At 39.8% G+C, this 19409-nt stretch overlaps 1 protein-coding gene across 5 annotated transcripts in view; it reads right to left on the bottom strand.

The window, feature by feature from the left end:
* Positions 1 to 19409, bottom strand: part of WDR33 (WD repeat domain 33) — a 105800-nt gene that overhangs the window by 81679 nt on the left and 4712 nt on the right. The gene's annotated exons all lie outside the window — the stretch shown is intronic.

Genomic DNA, 19409 nt, shown 5'->3' with positions numbered 1-19409 from the left:
CATTCCATTATTAGTGTACAGAAATGCAACAGACTTCTGCATATTAGTCTTACATCCCATTACCTTGATGAAATCACTTATTAGCTCTAATAGTTTTTGTGTGGAGACCTTAGAATTCTCTATATAGAGCATCATGTCATCTGCAAATATTGACAGTTTTGCTTCTTCCCTTCCAATTTGGATACCTTTTGTTTCTTTTTCTTGTCTGATTGCTGTGGCTAGGACTTCCAACACTACGTTAAATAGAAGTGATAAGAGTGGGCATCCTTGTCCTGAATTTAGCAGGAAGACTAAACTCCTAGAAAAAAACATAGGCAAAACATTCTTTGACACAAATCGTAGCAATATTTTCTTCGATCAGTCTCCCACAGCAAAAGAAATAAAAGCAAAAATAAACAAATGGGACCTAATCAAACTTACAAACTTTTGCTCAGCAAAGGAAACCATCAACAAAGCAAAAAGACAACCTAGGAATGGGAGAAAATATTTACAGCCCATGCGACCAACAAGGGATTAATTTCCAAAATATACAAACAGGTCATACAACTCAATATCGAAAACAAACAACCCCATCAAAAAAAAATGGGCAGAAGATCTAAATAAACATTTCTCCAAAGAAGACATAGATGGCCAACAGGCACATGAAAAGATGCTCAACACTGCTAATTATTAGAAAAATGCAAATCAAAACCACAATGAGGGGCTTCCCTGGTGGCACAGTGGTTAAGAATCTGCCTACCAATGCAGGGAACACAAGTTTGAGCCCTGGTCCAGGAAGATCCCACATGCCGCGGAACAACTAAGCCCGTGTGCCACAACTACTGAGCCTGTGCTCTAGAGCCCACAAGCCACAACTACTGAGCCCATGAGCCACAACCGCTGAAGCCCACATGCCTAGAGCCTGTGCTCCGCAACAAGAGAAGCCACTGCAATGAGAAGCCCGCACATTGCAACAAAGAGTAGCCCCCGCTCACCACAACTAGAGAAAGCCCGTGTGCAGCAATGAAGACCCAATGCAGCCAAAAATAAATTAAATAAATAAATTTATTTTTTTAAAAAACCCACAATCAGGCATCACCTCACACCAATCAGAATGGCCATCATCAAAAAGTCTACAAGTAAAAAAATCCTGGAAAGGATCTGGAGAAAAGGGATCCCTCCTACACTGTTGGTGGGAATGTAAATTGGTGCAGTCACTATAGAAAACAGTATGGAGGTCCCTTTAAAAACTAAAAACAGAGCTACCATATGATCCAGCAATTCCACTCTTGGTTATACATCTGGAAAAAATGAAAAGTCTAATTCGAAAAGATACATGCCCCACAATGTTCACAGCAGCACTATTCACAATAGCCAAAACGTGGGTGCAACCCAAGTGCCCATCAACAGACAACTGGCTTAAGATGTGAAAGAGTACTCAATCATAAAAAAAAGAATGAAATATTGCCACTTGTAGTAACATGGATGGACCTAGAGAATATTATGCTTAGTAAAATAAGTCAGAGAAAGACAAATTCTGTACGATACAATTATATGTGGAATCTAAAAAGTAATACAAATGAATCTAGATACTAAACAGAAATAGACTCAGATACAGAAAACCAATTTATGATTACCAAATTTATGGTTACCAAAGGGAGAGGGGAAGGGACAAATTAGGAGTATGGGATTAACAGATAAAAACTACTGTACATAAAATAGGTAAGCAATAAGGATTACTGTGTAGCATAGGGAATTATACTCAATATCTTGTAATAACCTATAATGGAATATTATCTGTGAAAAAAAATTGAATCATTATGCTGTACACCTGAAACTAACACAATATTGTAAATCAGTTAAAAAAAAAAGAAATTTAGTTAACACCTTGTGAATTTTAGACTATCTATATGTATTGCCCCAAAAGTAAATGAAATTTGTTTCACAGTTAATATATAATGATTTCGTACATTAGAAACTCAATTTAAAACACTGTAAAATTTCACCCCCTCACTCAACTTGGGAAATAGAAGCCAGAATTCAGTTTTGTTTTTAAGAAAATATTTTTCTATTCCATAAATGGTATGTGTATAATTTTTCTAAAGCAACAGGGGTCTGACTGGATCTCCTTTAATTACTGGATAGTATCAATTTATAAGTGACAAAAATATAAATTCAGTTGCTTATTCTATGTTGGATTAAGTTTTCAATCAAAAACCTGAGATAGTTCTCAGCTGGAAGGTCTGTTAAGACTGAAGACAAAGTTCTCAGCTGGAAGGTCTGTTAAGACTGAAAGACAACATACATGTCATATATGTGATTAGTCCCTCCAAATGGAGAATTCATTCCAGTATATTTCTGGAGAACAGACAATCAGCTTCATCATAACATTATATTAAACGAATGAATAAGACACAAACCTAATATCTAGAGTCTATCTTAAACACTTTTTTTTTTTAATATATAAATTTATTTATTTATTTTTGGCTGTGTTGGGTCTTCATTTCTGTGCGAGGGCTTTCTCTAGTTGCAGCGAGCGGGGGCCGTTCTTTATCGCAGTGCGTGGGCCTCTCACTATCACAGTCTCTCTTGTTGTGGAGCACAGGCTCCAGACCCGCAGGCTCAGTAGTTGTGGCTCACGGGCCCAGTTGCTCCGCGGCATGTGGGATCTTCCCAGACCAGGGCTCGAACCTGTGTCCCCTGCGTTAGCAGGTGGATTCTTAGCCACTGCGCCACCAGGGAAGCCCTATCTTAAACACTTTTAATCAAAATTAACTTAAAACAGGAAATACAACTTTCAAAACAACAGCTGTCCTTTCACATGTGCTTAAGCAATACTTTCTATTCCCAAACTGCAAGCCACTAATAATTTAAAAGCCTCTGGAGATTGATGGCTATCAGTACAAGGAGAGTAAGCTATAAAACAGTGTGGAGGTTTCCACCAAAATTAAAAACAGAACTACCATACGATCCAGCAATTCCACTTCTAGGTATTTATCCAAAGAAAACAAAAATACTAACTCAAAAATATATATGCACCCCATGTTCACTGCAACATTATTTATAACAACCAAGATACAGAAACAACGTGTCTATATATATGTGCGTATACATTATAGACACATATATATGTATCACAAAATTATTCTCAGCCATCAAAAAGAATGAAATCTTGCCATGTGTGACAACATGGATGAACCTTGAGGGCATCACGCTAAGTGAAATAAGTCAAAGACAAATATGTATGATCTCACTTACATGTGGAATCTAAAATACAAACAAAAAACAAAACTCATGCAGAAAACAGACTGGTGGTTGCCAGAGGAGGGGGGTGTGCAGTAGGTGAAATGAGTGAAACGGGTCAAAAGGTACAAACTTCCGGGCTTCCCTGGTGGCGCAGTGGTTGAGAGTCCGCCTGCTGATGCAGGGGACACGGGTTTGTGCCCCGGTCCGGGAAGATCCCACATGCCGCGGAGCCGCTGGGCCCGTGAGCCATGGCCGCTGAGCCTCCGCGTCCGGAGCCTGTGCTCCGCAACGGGAGAGGCCGCAACAGTGAGAGGCCCGCGTACCACACAAAAAAAAAAAAAAAGGTACAAACTTCCAGTTATAAATGTCATGGGAATGTAATGAGTAACATGGTGACTACAGTTAATAATACTATATTGCATACTTGAAAGTTGCTAAGAGAGTAGACCTTAAAAGTTCTCATCATAAGAACAGTAATTTGTAACTATGTAAGGTGACAGACATTAACTAGACTTATCGGATAATTCTACAATGTATACATAAATCAAATCATTATGTTGTACACCTGAAACTAATAAAATGCTATAAGTCAATGATACCTCAACTTTTTCAGAGTTCAGAAAAAAAAAAACTGAATGAATAAGTGAAAACCATGCTGTACACAGTTTAACCTCTCCCTAATGACTATTAGAAGGCACTTGAAGATCCTGTTCCACCTCAGTGTCACATTAATAGGACACTAATGATATTATATATACTGTGAGCCAAATCTGTATTACCTAACCATAACTTGCATTTTTTAAGCCTTGGTCCACTGTGAAAACAATACATGGTAATGACAGATATCTGTGAAAAGAGGAGAAAGTAAAGAGAAGAGGGAGCAAGTAAATATAGTCAGGGCCTCCCCGGTGGCGCAGTGGTTGAGAGTCCGCCTGCCGATGCAGGGGACACAGGTTCCTGCCCCGGTCCAGGAGGATCCCACATGCCGCGGAGCGACTGGGCCCGTGAGCCATGGCCGCTGAGCCTGCGCGTCCGGAGCCTGTGCCCCGCAACGGGAGAGGCCACAACAGTGAGAGGCCTGCGTACCGCAAAAAAAAAAACAAAAACATATATATATATATATATATATATATATATATATATAGTCAGCCCTCCATATCCACAGGTTCTACATCTGCAGATTCAACCAACTGTGGATGGGAATAAACCTTTTTTAATTCCAGAAAGTTTCAAAAAACCTGAATTTGCCACACACCAATAACTATTTGCATAGCATTTTTCTTGCATTTACAACTATTCACATTGTATTAGTTATAAGTAATCTAGAGATGATTTAAAATATAGGAGAGGGTATGTGTAGGTTATATGCAAATACTATAATGCCTTTTTATATTAGGGACCCCCACCTCCTCCAGGGGTCCTGGAACCAATCCCCCATAGTGAGGAACAACTATACGGCACCATTGTTACTTGTTAACTGTACGTGAAATCATGGATTATACCTGAATTTTTACTCTTTTTCCCCCCTTAATAATTACAGCTTAAGAGTTTTGCATGTTACAAAACTATCTGCAAGTGTTTTTAACAACTTCCTAAATGTTCCATTAAATATAACATGACTGGGCTTCCCTGGTGGCGCAGTGGTTGGGAGTCCGCCTGCCGATGCAGGGTACACGGGTTCGTGCCCAGGTCTGGGAGGATCCCACATGCCGCGGCGCAGCTGGGCCCATGAGCAATGGCCGCTGAGCCTGTGCATCCGGAGCCTGTGCTCCTCAACGGGAGGGGCCGCAACGGTGAGAGGCCCACGTACCGCAAAAAAAAAAAAAAAATATATATATATATATATACATACATATATATATATATATATACATATATATATATATATATATATATATATAACATGATTTACTTAAGATAGTAAAAATGTAGAAAGACCAAGCTGGTTTCTTGGGTACCAGTTTCTTAAGCAGTCCAAATCTAAGCTTAGAAGAAAAGTTTAGCATTAAGCACCTTTACCTTCATGGATAAGTTCCAGCTTGCTCTTGCCAAGAGAAATTTAGTTAACACCTTTTAGTTAACTAAAAGTTAGCTAAACTTTAACTTTAGTTAACTAAAACTTTAACCAAACTTGAGTTACAGAAGGCATAATTAGTTTGAAGAATTCAGCCTTACATATCAAAATAGATTTTGATATATAAATGAGTTTTGTGAGGTGACGGCTGCCTCTCTATTCCTGTAACCATTTCACCTGGACTGTCTAATCAGTCCTATGAATATATAACTAAACGTGGTTTTTTTGAAAACCAAATAGCTGCCTCAGGACAATTAAGCACATGTTATTTATGGAGGAAAAAATATTAAATTTTGAATAGAGCATGTAGGCTCTCTAGTCAATGACTTTAACTTAAATTGTATGTTTGTAAAGCGTTCATTGTCCTACATCAGACTTATATTAAATAATTCCATCCGCTTATGGAGGAGAGGATGTAGAAGAGGTAGAAGCTGGGCACTAGTTCATGTGCCGATGAGTCAGTCAGTAAAGATGGAAATAATGTCCAAGGTGGAGTGAGTTATTTCTAAATATGATAAAAATTATCACTGAGGTAAAAATTCTATTAACTGGAAGATCACAGGATATAGCCATCATATTTTTCAGGACAGGTAGTTTTTCATGTGAGGCAAAAAGTAAAAATTATACTGTATGGTAATTGCAACAAGGTTCTAAAGAAAGAAAAAACTGCAGAGAAATCTATGCAATATATAATTTGTCCAGATTGGTTTTCATTTGGGCAAAGAAGTTCTGAAAAATCTGCAAACAGTTTACTCATCAATTGAAAGTCCTCCAAAAACAGAACTATTGGGAAACCATGGTATGTGGGGATGGAAAAGAAAAGCTCCCTTAGTTTTTTGGAGAGAATAACTTTAAAAATACTTAAACAGCCAAGTTTACTCGGTTCAGTTAAGATTAAAACTTGTTGATTTTAACACTGCTGTTACATCTGAAACAAACTTATGTAATATTCTGGGCAGAAAAAAATTTTATATATATATATATATACAATATAATATATATAATATAAACATGATTTACTTAAATGTCCCACTGTTGGACATTTGAATTGTTTTTAAGATATATCCTACTAAAATACGATACAAATGAACCTATCTACGAAACAGAAACAGACTCAAAGACACAGAAAACAGACTTGTGGTTGCCAGCAGGGAGGAGGTGGGGGAGGGAAAGATTGGGAGTTTGGGATTAGCAGATGCAAACTAGTATGTGTAGGACGGATAAACAACAACGCCCTATTGTATAACACTGGGAACTATATTCAATATCCTGTAATAAACCATAACGGAAGAGAATATATATACACATATGCATGTATAACTGAGTCACTTTGCTGTACAGAAGAAATTAACACAACACTGTAAATCAACTATACTTCAATAAAATTAAAAAATAAAATAAAATACATCCTACTAAAATTCAAATCACACTGATCATCTTTGTACATAAAGCTTTTTCTGTAGAACCACTTATTTCCATCATAAGCAAGAGGAACTACTGAAGTCACTTTTTTTGATACTTTAGGTTTTAAAAAGAAAAATCACTTTTTCTTGGTTGTTTTTTAGTTTTCCTGATTAATAAGTGGCATACTTTTCCAGTTTTCAATTTTATTAACCAGTTTTACTCCCACCAGTGTAAAACTCCCAGTTTTAAAACCAGTGTAAAACTCCCAGTTTTTAAAACCAGTGTAGAACTCCCAGTTTTACACTGTCCTTTCATGTCTTTCGAATACCGTTTTGGGGAATCTACATTTAGGTCTTTGTCGTTTGTCTCCTACGTGATTAGGTTCAGGGAAAAAACTTTCAGTACGCATTTTAGTTGTTTGGATTCTGAACTTAAAAGGCATACTTTTTATACCTCTGGAATTTTTATTGTTTCCCTGTGCTCAAACTAGAGTGGATTCTCATTATTCAAAGATTCAGCATTTGCAAATTTGCCTAATAGTTAACTTTTTCTGTAGCCCCAAAATCAACATTTGTAGTCTTTGGCGGTCATTTGTACGTCATATGCAGAGTTGAATCACCCAGAACTCAAGTTCCCAACTGAGGTATACCCTCCCCGTCCCCAAGTGTTGTGCTCCAGTGCTGTCTAGTGTGCCTGAGTGCAAGAAAGCTGTGATGTGCCTATGGATTAAATGCAGTAAGATACTAAAGCTGTAAACAACCAATGCTGTTCACCATGAGAACAATGTTAATGGATCAGCAATATACATTAACTAAGGCATCTTTAAACAGAAACACAAGGCTTCTTCCCTGGTGGCTCAGCGGTTAAGAATCCGCCTGCCTATGCAGGGGAATGGGTTCGAGCCCTGCTCTGGGAAGATCCCACATGCTGCGGAGCAACTAGGCCTGTGCGCCACAACTACTAAAGCCTACGCACCTAGAGCCCGTGCTCTGCAACAAGAGAAGCCACCGCAATGAGAAGCCTGTGCACTGCAAGGAAGAGTAGCTCCCGCTCGCCACAACTTCAGAAAGCCTAGGCGCAGCAATGAAGACCCAACATAGCCAAAAATAAATTAATCTTAAAAAAAAAGGTAACTATCCTTAAAAAAAATAAAATAAACGCATAAAATAAGGTTATGTTTTGGCTGACTGACTCAAATACTGTCACAGAGGCTCACAGGAACCTAAATTTCCTACGAGCAACGGTTCAGTATTTGCTAGTTCAGTGTTTGTGGCAACTTTATAGAGCATAACTACCATGAATAACAAGAATCAACTGGAGTTGGCAGCACTTACTATGTGCCAGCCACGCAGGATCTTAGTTTCCCAACCAGGAACTGAACCCAGGCCCTCAGCAGTGAAAGCACAGCAGGGAATTCCCTCTCATTCTCTCCTTTTAAGTCTCCTTCAACTGAAGAACTCCTTCTTCAAGCTACATCTTAAAAGTAAGTTCGGGCTTCCCTGGTGGCACAGTGGTTGAGAGTCCGCCTGCCGATGCAGGGGACACGGGTTCGTGCCCCAGTCCGGGAAGATCCCGCATGCCGTGGAGTGGCTGGGCCCCTGAGCCATGGCCACTGAGCCTGCGCGTCCAGAGCCTGTGCTCCGCAACGGGAGAGGCCACAACAGTGAGAGGCCCTCGTACCCCCCCAAAAAAGAAAAAAAAAAGTAAGTTCAAGATAGACTGCAAAGTTGCACCACTCTAATACTATTCACAACTCCTCCACAGAACCCCTAAGCCTTGGGGGAAGGGGATACTGAATCATTAGAGTGCAAAGAACAACAAACTATGGAAGCTAGGACTCTATTTAAGGCTCTTCTATCCTGGAGAAATTTTTGACAACTCCGGGTCTTTGTTTCCTAGATCTCTAAAATGAAGGAACTGGATTAAGAACCATTAATAGCACTCAATACTTAAAATGTGTAAAGCACAGAGTGATTATGACTTATAATCTTATATTTGATATTCAAGGAAACTTCTGCAATTTTTAAACCATGTTACAACTAGCTGTGATTTCCAGAAATACCTTTATATGTTTATAAATTTCAGAGAACCATTCTATGATTTAATAGAGATCTACGTGGGCAAATAAGAAATCCTGTCTTGCAACAAAGTCTTTCAGTTCAGTTCACAAGCGTAACTGGCAACCAGAGAGGAATGACTAAATTACTTCTGTGTATCTGTATCACGAAATTTTATATAATTAAAAATGTTTGAAATATTTATAACAAATTGCACATGATCTAATACTAAGTGGAAAAATCAGATTATGAAACAATTACAATTATTTTAAAAGAACTATACACGTTTGCTCAAAAACCAGAAAATGGGAAGGAACACATAACGAAGGTAATAAGAGCATGGACTTATGGTAATATTTTGTTGACTTTTTTTTTTAATTGATTTTATTTATTTATTTTTGGCTGCGTTGGGTCTTAGTTGCTGCGCGTGGGCTTTCTCTAGTTGCAGTGAGCAAGGGCTATGCTTCGTTGCGGTGCACGGGCTTCTCATTGCAGTGGCTTCTCTTGTTGCGGAGCACTGGCTCTAGGCACACAGGCTTCAGTAGTTGTGGCACAAGGGCTCAGTAGTTGTGGCTCGCAGGCTCTAGAGCACAAGGCTCAGCAGTTGTGGCGCACGGGCTCAGCTGCTCCGCGGCATGTGGGGTCTTCCCGGACCAGGGATTGAACCCGTGTCCCCTGCACTAGCAGGCGAATTCTTAACCACTGTGCCACCACAGAAGTCCCTTGTTGTCTTCTTTACACCGTGGGTTTTTCCAAGTTGTCCACAAGAGACAAGACGGTCTGTATAAGGAGCTAGGAGTAGTGTTTTTCTGTTTTTTGTTTTAAATGCTATTCTGAAATCTCTAAGTTTGCCAAACACTCTCACAACCTTTGTTGCCATAATCCTAATACCAGTGTTCTTAATTACTTTTGTAAATTTATGCTTATTTATTATACTCAATTTATTCAGCAGTCTGCACTTCTAAAGTATATTATGCATAATCATGGAAAAGCATGTATCATACTGGTAAAAACCATGTAACTGCCTTTCTGTCTAAACTATAAATTTCTTGTAGGCAAGGACTGAATGTTTTTAATCTCTATATTCTCAGTGCCTTGCATACAGCCTAGCACACATGAAAATGGTAATAAATATATGTTAAAATATATGCTAACAGAAAATCATCATTGGAACCCCCATTAATAGTTGCTACAGACAGGGTCTAGCAATGGATGCTAAAAATTTGAGAACGAACAGTATATTTACACAGTTTCCAAGATACTTATTAACTACAAAAGAAAAAATATTAACTATACAGTGGAGAAGTACAGCAAACATAGTATTTGCTCATAGAACAATTTTTGTGTTTCTGTATTACAGGTAATAAGCTAAGAGAATTTTCATGAAATTAAAAGGGTCTGTTTAAAATGATCTAATTTAAAATACAGAATGTGGGGCTTCCCTGGTGGCGCAGTGGTTGAGAGTCCGCCTGCCGATGCAGGGGACACAAGTTCGTGCCCTGGTCCGGGAAGATCCCACATGCCGCGGAGCGGCTGGGCCAGTGAGCCGTGGCCGCTGAGCCTGCGCGTCCGGAGCCTGTGCTCTGCAACGGGAGAGGCCACAACAGTGAGAGGCCCGCGTACCGCAAAAAAAAAAAAAAAAAAAAATACAGAATGTGTAGCATACACAAAATAACATACAAAGATAAAGTCCATTCTCCAGAACAACTATAACAGAGAACATGTAACAGCCCTCTTAACTGTCCATCAAGAGACATGCCTTCTGTATTAGGACTCTTGGACAGAGAAAGCAAATGGTGGTTTCAACTAGTCTTTTTTTTTCTTTTTTTTTTTTTTTTTGCATTATGCGGGCTTCTCACTGTTGTGGCCTCTCCCGTTGCGGAGCACAGGCTCTGGACGCGCAGGCCCAGCGGCCATGGCTCACGGGCCCAGCCGCTCCGCGGCATGTGGGATCCTCCCGGACAGGGGCACGAACCCGCGTCCCCTGCATCGGCAGGCGGACTCCCAACCACTGCGCCACCAGGGAGGCCCCTCAACTAGTCTTAATCAGGTTGGCAGAGCACAGAGGCTTGATCTGCAACCGCGACACTGTAAGTCTTAAAAAAAAAAAAAAAAAGTATATATATAAAAAGTAAAAGAGCAAAAAGACTGCTCCAGTTAAACATGTCCAAGGAGACAACCAAATGATTGTCTGGTTTGGGGAAAAAAACAGCTATTAAAGACTATTTGAATGTGGACCATATATTACATAGTATTAGGAAATTATGGCTAATTTTCTTAGATGTGTTACTGCATGTTGATACTGCATGCTTAAGCGTCTTTTGTCATGTGTGCAATTACTCTCAAATGGTTAAAAGGTATGTATGTCTGTATGTATATAGAGACAGATTGTTACTGGTTGAATTACATCCCCTCAAAATTCACATGGTAAAGTCTTCACAACCACCACCACCCAGTACCTTACTGGGAAACAGGGTTGTTGCAGATATCATTAGTTAAGATGAAGTCATACTGGAGTAGGGTGGGCCAGTAATTCAATGTGATTGGTGTCTTTATAAAAAGGGGAAATTTGGACACATGTAAAGATTGGAGTTATGCTGGCACAGGCCAAGGAACTACCAAAAACCAGGTAAGGTCTGGAACAGATCTGTCCCTAGCACCTTGAGAGGGACCATGGCCCTGCTGACACCTTGATCTCAGACACCTAACCTCTAGAACTGTAAGACAATAAATAAATGTCTATTGTTTAAGCCACTCAGTCTGTGGTATTTTGATATATCAGCCCTAGCAAGAAAATACAGCAAAACTATAACAAATATTGAATTTAGGAGGCAAATAAATGGTATTAACTTCTTTCTTCAACTTTGTATATATCTAAAATGCTTAATACTGTAGGGTAATACCTTAGAACTGTGTGAATATTCTGTTCTCTAGTAACCATTCATTTAACAGGCACTGATGAAACTTATCTGACTAAAAGGAGCTTTGTTTGTTTATCAACATCCACAAAATAACTTGCTGGGATTCTGATTGGGAGCATGTTGAATCTATAGATCAAGCTGGGAAGACCTGACATCTTGACAATATTGAATCTTCCTATATCCACGTACTTTACATATTTTGCTGTGAGAGAGAATGCCATGGGAAGAAACAAGAACTAGTGGGGGAGCACTGACGTGAAACAAAAGTGTCAGATTAACTAGCTTATAAGGGTCATAAGAGAAAGTCTACACCAAGTGGCGAAGGGGAAGAGGAGCAATTCCAGGCAGAGAAAGCAGTAAGTGAGGTAACAGAGAACGACTTTGGGGGTTTTTGTCTTGAGACATAATTGACAGATTGGGTTGGCCAAAAAGTTCGTTCAGGGTTTTCCGTAACATCTTATGGGAAAACCTGAACGAACTTTTTTGGCCAACCCCACAACATTTCATTAGTTTTATTAGGTGTACTCAAGCTTTTAAAAAATGGTTCAAGGACCGGGTAGTGGGGAGAGGGAGTAGCAGAGGAAGAAGCTGAAAACCTGAGTTCATATAGTGGGACTAGATTCTGAAATGTCCGTTATGCTCATCTAGACACAAGAGTTTATATGTAACAAATAAAGCAGGAAGCCTTAACTGGGGTCTATGGATACATAAATGGGCAAAAGGATTTAAATTACCTCTCCACCTCACAGTTCCATGCCGAAGTCTAATATGGATATTCACATTTTTTATAATGGGAAGTATAAAACTTTCATAAGATTCCTATGGGGTCCAAAAAGGACAGAAACCACTATTATAGGCAATGGTGAATCATCCCAGGAATATATATCACATGAAAATTATCAAAAAGGGACAAATTAGTGATTTTAAATTCTCGTTGCTACTCATGCTACAGAATGACTCATCATTTACTGAGAAGCAACGAAACTCAAGAAGGCAAAAACTATGATAAGGCTTCCCTGGTGGCACAGTGGTCAGGAATCCTCCTGCCAATGCAGGGGATGCAGGTTCAAGCCCTGGAGAATCCCACATGCCGCGGAGCAGCTAGGCCCATGTGCTGCAGCTGCTGAGCCTGTGCTCTAGAGCCAGCGAGGCACGGCTGCTGAGCCCGCATGCCACAACTACTGAGCCCACGTGCCACAGCTGCTGAAGTTCGCGTGCCTGGAGCTCATGCTCTTCAATAGTAAAGGCCACCGCAATGAGAGGCCCATGCACCACGGCGAGGAGTGGCCCCTGGTCACCGCGGCTGGAGAGGGCCCGCGATCAGCAGTGAAGACCCAGTACAACCAAAAATAAATAAATTTATAAAAAACCAAAAAAAAACCTATGATAATGCAAGTGGTGGTTTGGTGTGAGAGAAACCACCATATTCACACACTGATACTGAACCTACTTTGACCAAGCAATCCCACTTCCATGAATTTACCCCTACACATGTGCTCACACATGCACAAACACATATGCATAAGATTATTCAATGGAGCACTGTTTTTACTAACAGAAGACTGGAAACCACCCATGTCTATTAAGTAGAGGACTAGTTAATCATGGAATACCCATACTATATATATAAACTTTTAAACAGTTTGGCAGTTTCTTTTTTTTTTTTTTTCTTTTTTTTTTTTTGTGACAGTGGTACTAATCTTAACATGGTGATCATTCTGAAGTGTAGAGAAATATTGAATCACTATGTTGTATACCAGGAACTAACACAGTATTGTCGGTCAATTACATTTCAAAAACAAACAAACCCATAGAAAAAGAGATCAGATTTATGTTTAACAGAGGCAGAGGCCTGGGAGGAGAGGGGGGAGGAAGATGACCAAAAGGTACAAACATCCAGTTATATGATAAATAAGTACCAGGATGTGATGTACCACATGATTAATATAATGAACACTGCTGTATGTTATGTATGCAAGTTGTGAAGAGACTAAAGCCTAAGGGTTCTCATCACAAGGAAGAACATTTTTTTTCTATTTCTTTACCTTTATTTGAAATCGTGGATGTTCACTAAACTTACTGTGGTCATCATTTCATGCTGTATGTAAGGTAAATCATTATGCTGTACACCTTAAACTCATATAGTGCTGTATGTCAGTAAAACTGGAAGGGGAGAAAAAAGCAAACAAAAACAAAACAAACAAAAAGCATCATTGCTTTAATTAGTCATAAACACTGACAGGATTATGTCAATGCCACAAGCATAGGCATTAAGAACTTCTGATAACTGTGTAACCCCATTTACAAATGAGATTAAGTAATGCACCCGATGTTACACAATTAAAATTGACAGAGATAGGAAAGACCTCATTCTGAATAATCTAACCCCTAAACGAATATGATTGCTACTACATTGATGATACTTATGCCCAGGAGAATAGTAGACATAGTGATCAATCTGTTAGAGAGTGATCAAAATTCCATCTATTTCTTCCCTCTTTCTTCTTCAGTGGCTGGGCAGAGAGAGAATTTTCTTTGTATTGTATAGCTAGCTATTGGGATTCCAAAGAGGTTGATGGGATGCAAGAACTTTTGATGTCAATGAATCTTAAAAATTGTGTATTCCTCTCCCTCCCATAATACTTAGGTCCTTATAAGTAAAAGCAGAAACCTGTAGGTACAGGTATACGCAAATATAGTAAATGATTCCACATGGCACAGTGGTAGAAATGTACTAATTTTCAGATAGATGTGGTAATCTGAGAAGGATAAGAAGCATTTCCTCAAGATGTGTTTTAGTCAGTGGAGCTATATTTTAAATTCAAGTTGTAGGTACAAGAGATAATAGAGCAGAACAAACCACTTGCTGGGTGATTAGGCAAACAGGCCTGATATTACTCACTAGATTTAATGAAAAATGTGTTAATCAGAAAGGGAATGGTGATTTGAATCTTTAAAAAACTTTGTAGTGGCAAACTCTAGTGGTAATATCCACAAGAGGAGGCTTTAATTGATGTAGTTCTCAACTGCCAGTCCCCTAAGCCAGAAGAATCCTCCTTGGAAAATGGACATATCAGACTGTCATAGACCAAAGACTTTAACGGTTGCTTCTTCCAGCTCTCCTTATTGTAATTCAAGGACCACTCATCAGCCTTCAGTTTATGATTTGGTTTCCTGTATACATCTATCTACAGGGAAAGAATGCCTCTTTTTTTTTTTAATGTTGCGTATTTTATTTATTTTTTATTTATTTGTTTTGGCTGCACTAGGTCTTCGTTGCTGCGCGGGGGCTTTCTCTAGTTGTGGTGAGCGGGGGCACTCTTCCTTGCGGTGTGCGGGCTTCTCATTACGCTGGCTTCTCTCATTGCAGAGCATGGGCTCTAGGCACATGGGCTTCAGTAACTGTGGCACTCGGGCTCAGTAGTTGTGACTCGCAGGCTCTACAGCACAGGCTCAGCAGTTGTGGTGCATGGGCTTAGGTGCTCCGCGGCATGTGGGATCTTCCCAGACCAGGGATCAAACCCGTGTCCCCTGCATTGGCAGGCGGATTCCTAACCACTGCGCCACCAGGGAAGTCCCCCCATACAATATATATTATGCAACTACTGATATTATCAAGAAGGTAGTTCTATTTAGGATCTCCAAGATATACCGTTAAGTGAAAAAAAGTACAAAACAGTGTATAGACTACAACTGTGTAAGTGAAAAGCAACAAAAAAGGGACACATACACATCTGTAGTAAATACATTTGCTATATAGAACCCAAAACATCTCTGGAAGAATTTACAACGAACTGATAACTACAGCTACCAGATAGATGAAAAAGGATTAGAGAATAGCCATAGGGAAGAGATAGATCACTGTATATCCCCTTGTACTTTGTACTTTTTTTTTCTTTTTTGGTAATTCGTTTATAAATGAATGAATAAATGCATAAAAATAAAATAACTTATATAAGTAATGCTACTAAGTAGTGCTATGAACACAGGCACAGAAATAGAAATGACTACTCTGGGCACAAAACTGCTGTAAGAAACATAACTGAAAATAAGCATCGTGGGTAGAAAATGCGGGTGAAAAAAACCTCCCTCATACTATCAACTATAATTTGAGTACATAAAACACATGAGAGAGGCACCTTGCTACACGCTTGGGATATGGTGTGTGTGGATAAAATCTACCAAGAGGGAATTCCCTGGTGATCCAGTGGTTAGGACTCCACACTTCCCCTGCAGGGGGGCAGGGATTCGATCCCTGGTCAGGGAACTAAGATCTCACAAGCCTTGCGGCGCGACCTAATTGACTAATTTCTTAAAAATCTACCAAGAAATATTCTGCCAAATCCTATGATTATCTGGCAGAGTTAAAGGCTGAAATCATTAGGTTACTAAAATAGAAACATACCAAAGTCCCAGTTTGATAGTCAATTTTGAACAAAGCTAGATATGTCAAGTTCAGGACCACAGAATAATGTCACCACTTACTAACTGATGGAAGATTTTCCTATTTCAGACTTTTCTGGCTATGTAAACTTATAATTTTAGCTCTCTCCCAAAGACGATGAACCAAAAAAACTCTCCCAAGTTACACTACGAAATGTTCAGGGGTTTGTTTTTTGTTTGGTGTTTTTGTAAAGGTGGAGAAAAGAACACTAAACTGGTACTCAGGTGACCTGGATTCTTCCACTAACTGTGTGATTACGAACAAATTTAATCTCCTCAATCCTGTTTCTTTAAGGGTCTAGATCTGATGACTTACAGAAGTAAAATAATTCTAAAATTTCAAGATTACACAGGGAGTAAGCAACGATTTTCCAGTTTCTTTCAGCTCATTTTTAAACTTGGCTTAACAACTAAATTGTATGTAAAAGCATTTAACAAAATACATAATCATTACCAAAGGAAGAACTCTAAAGAGATAGTCTTGAATATTTCAAATTTGTCAACAGCAAGATGAAACTGACAAACTTAAGGCTCTGAGTGCCTCTTGATTTCGGAACAGTGGTTCTCAGTTTCTGGTTTTATTGCCCACACTGGCCTAAAAGCCTAACTAGTTCCTCAGTCTTTGGCATTTGTGTCTTTACCCTATGACACATACTGTCTTAGTTTGGTATTTCCCTCCAAACAAGTCAGTCTGGATTTCAAAAGTACAGTGATTACTAAAGATATAATCAGTGAGACTTAACCAAATACCTAAAAGTGAAGTTAAAAAAATTTAACCAATGAAACATATATCTATTATTTTTTTTTAAACAAAGGATTTTTTTTACATTTTTAAAATTTATTTATTTTATTTTTTGGCTGCGCCATGTGTTAGTTGTGGCACGCAAGACCTTTGTTGAGGCATGCGTGATCTTTCGTTGCTGCGTGCAGGCTTTCTCTACTTGTGGCGAGTGGGGGTTACTCTTTGTTGTGGTGCGTGGGCTTCTCATTGCAGTGGCTTCTCTTGTTGCAGAGCACGGGCTCTAGGCGCGTGGGCTTCAGGAGTTGTGGCGCACGAGCTCAGTTGCTCCGCCGCATGTGGGATCTTCCCAGACCAAGGATTGAACCCATGTCCCCTACACTGGCAGGCGGATTCTTAACCACTGTGCCACCAGGGAAGTCCCCTGGAATGATTTCTTGGATATACTGTTACGAAAAAACAAGGGTCCCACACACATAAATGGGACTGTATCAATCTTAAAAACTTTCGTGCAGTAAAGGACACAATCAAAAGAGTGAAAAGGCAACCTACAGAATGGGAGAAAATATTTGCAAATCTGATAAGGATTTATCAGATTTATCAGATTTTATCAGACTATATAAAGAACTCCTACAACTCAGCAACAAAAAAAAAAATCCAGTAACTCACTTAAAATCTGGGCAAAGGGCTTGAAGAGACATTTCTCCAAAGACGATATACAAATGGCCAACAAGCATATGAAAAAGATGTTCAACATCATTAATCATCAGAGAAATGCAAATTGAAACCACAATAAAGTACTGTAACTTTTGAACACAGTTCTCTGTTCATTTTTAGAATACGTTCTAAGGAAAAAAAGGACGGAAAAGAAATCAACTGCACTCAGCAGGATGTAAACTGAATCTACTTTCTTTGTAGCAAATCCCAATAATAACGTTATAATATAAACTGATGATTTTTGAAAACGTTTCCTAGCTCTGTCCACTGAAAGGAGCCTAGAAGCAAAGACACTCTACTAACAGCACATATACTACCTAGCACTCAAATTTTAATTTATAAATATCATTTTCCATCAAAAGAAAGCGGGGCTTTCTGGAGAAATAGAAAAATATAAAAAACAAGAAGAAAGGGAAAAAAAAGAAAGACCTGGGTTATTGTTTTGCAAAAACCAAGAAAGCCCTCAGAGATTAATCAGGCTCAGTCAAAAAGGACATAAGAGGGAATTCCCTGGCGGTCCAACGTTTAGGACTCTGCACTTCTACTGCAGGGGCCATGGGTTTGTTCCACGGTAAGGGAACTAAGATCCTTGGAAGCCGCATGGCACAGCCAAAAGAAAAAAAAAAAAAGTGACACAGAACCAGCTCGAAGAGGGACTCACACTGGCCAAATCTGGAACAACTTAAGCATCAAAAACAATAAGAGGGGCTTCCCCCGTGGCCCAGTGATTAAGAATCCGCCAGCCAACGCAGGGGACACGGGTTCCAGCCCTGGTCCGGGAAAATCCCACATGCCGCGGAGCAACTGAGCCCATGTGCCACAACTACGGAGCCTGAACTCTAGAGCCCAAGAGCCACAACTACTGAGCCCACGTGCCACAACTACCGAAGCCCGGGCACCTAGAACCCGTGCTCCGCAACAAGAGAAGTCCCCACAATGAGAAGCCCGTGCACTGCAACGAAGAGTAGCCCTGGCTCGCCACAACCAGAGAAAGCCCGTGCAGCAACGAAGACCCAACACAGACAAAATTAAATAAATAAAATAATTTTTTTAATACAGTAACAACAACAACATACCAAAAAACTGTATTAGTAATTCTCCAAAAACGAAAACAAAACTAATAGACTATACTCTAAAAAAAAGTCATTAAAGAAAAAAAGACCACAGAACTGGTCTTCATTAAAAACTAAAGAAATATGGGCTTCCCTGGTGGCACAGTGGTTGGGAGTCTGCCTGCTGATGCAGGGGGCGCGGGTTTGTGCCCCGGTCCGGGAGGATCCCACATGCCGCGGAGCGGCTGGGCCCGTGAGCCATGGCCACTGGGCCTGGGCGTCCGGAGCCTGTGCTCTGCAATGGGAGAGGCCACAGCAGTAAGAGGCCGGCGTACCGCAAAAAAAAAAAAAAAAAAAACTAAAGAAATATGACAATCAAACACAATGTTCAATTTTAGGTTGGACCCTAAATGACAGGGGGGGAAAAACTCTGTAAGGGATGTTATTGAGACAACTAGAGAAACTGGAATATGAAATTTGAATATCAAATATTGTATCAATGTTAAATGTGTAGAATTTGTTAATACTGTGGGTATTTAAGAGAATGGTGTTGTTAGGGGAAAGATGCATGGTGTCTGTGAAGGACTCCAGATGGTTCGAAAAAATACATGGGCTGGCGGGAATTCCCAGGGAGCCCAGTGGTTAGGGAGCCCAGTGGTTAGGACTAGGTGCTTTCACTGCCGTGGCCTGGGTTCAATCCCTGGTTAGGGAACTAAGATCCCGCAAGCTGCTCAGCACGGCCAAAAAAACCCAAAAACATGGGATGGGGAGAAAGAA

Source organism: Mesoplodon mirus (genome assembly GCF_964341445.2).
Source record: "Mesoplodon mirus genome assembly, chromosome: 8".
Lineage (NCBI taxonomy): Eukaryota > Metazoa > Chordata > Mammalia > Artiodactyla > Ziphiidae > Mesoplodon > Mesoplodon mirus.
This window is presented reverse-complemented; position numbering and strand designations above follow the sequence as displayed.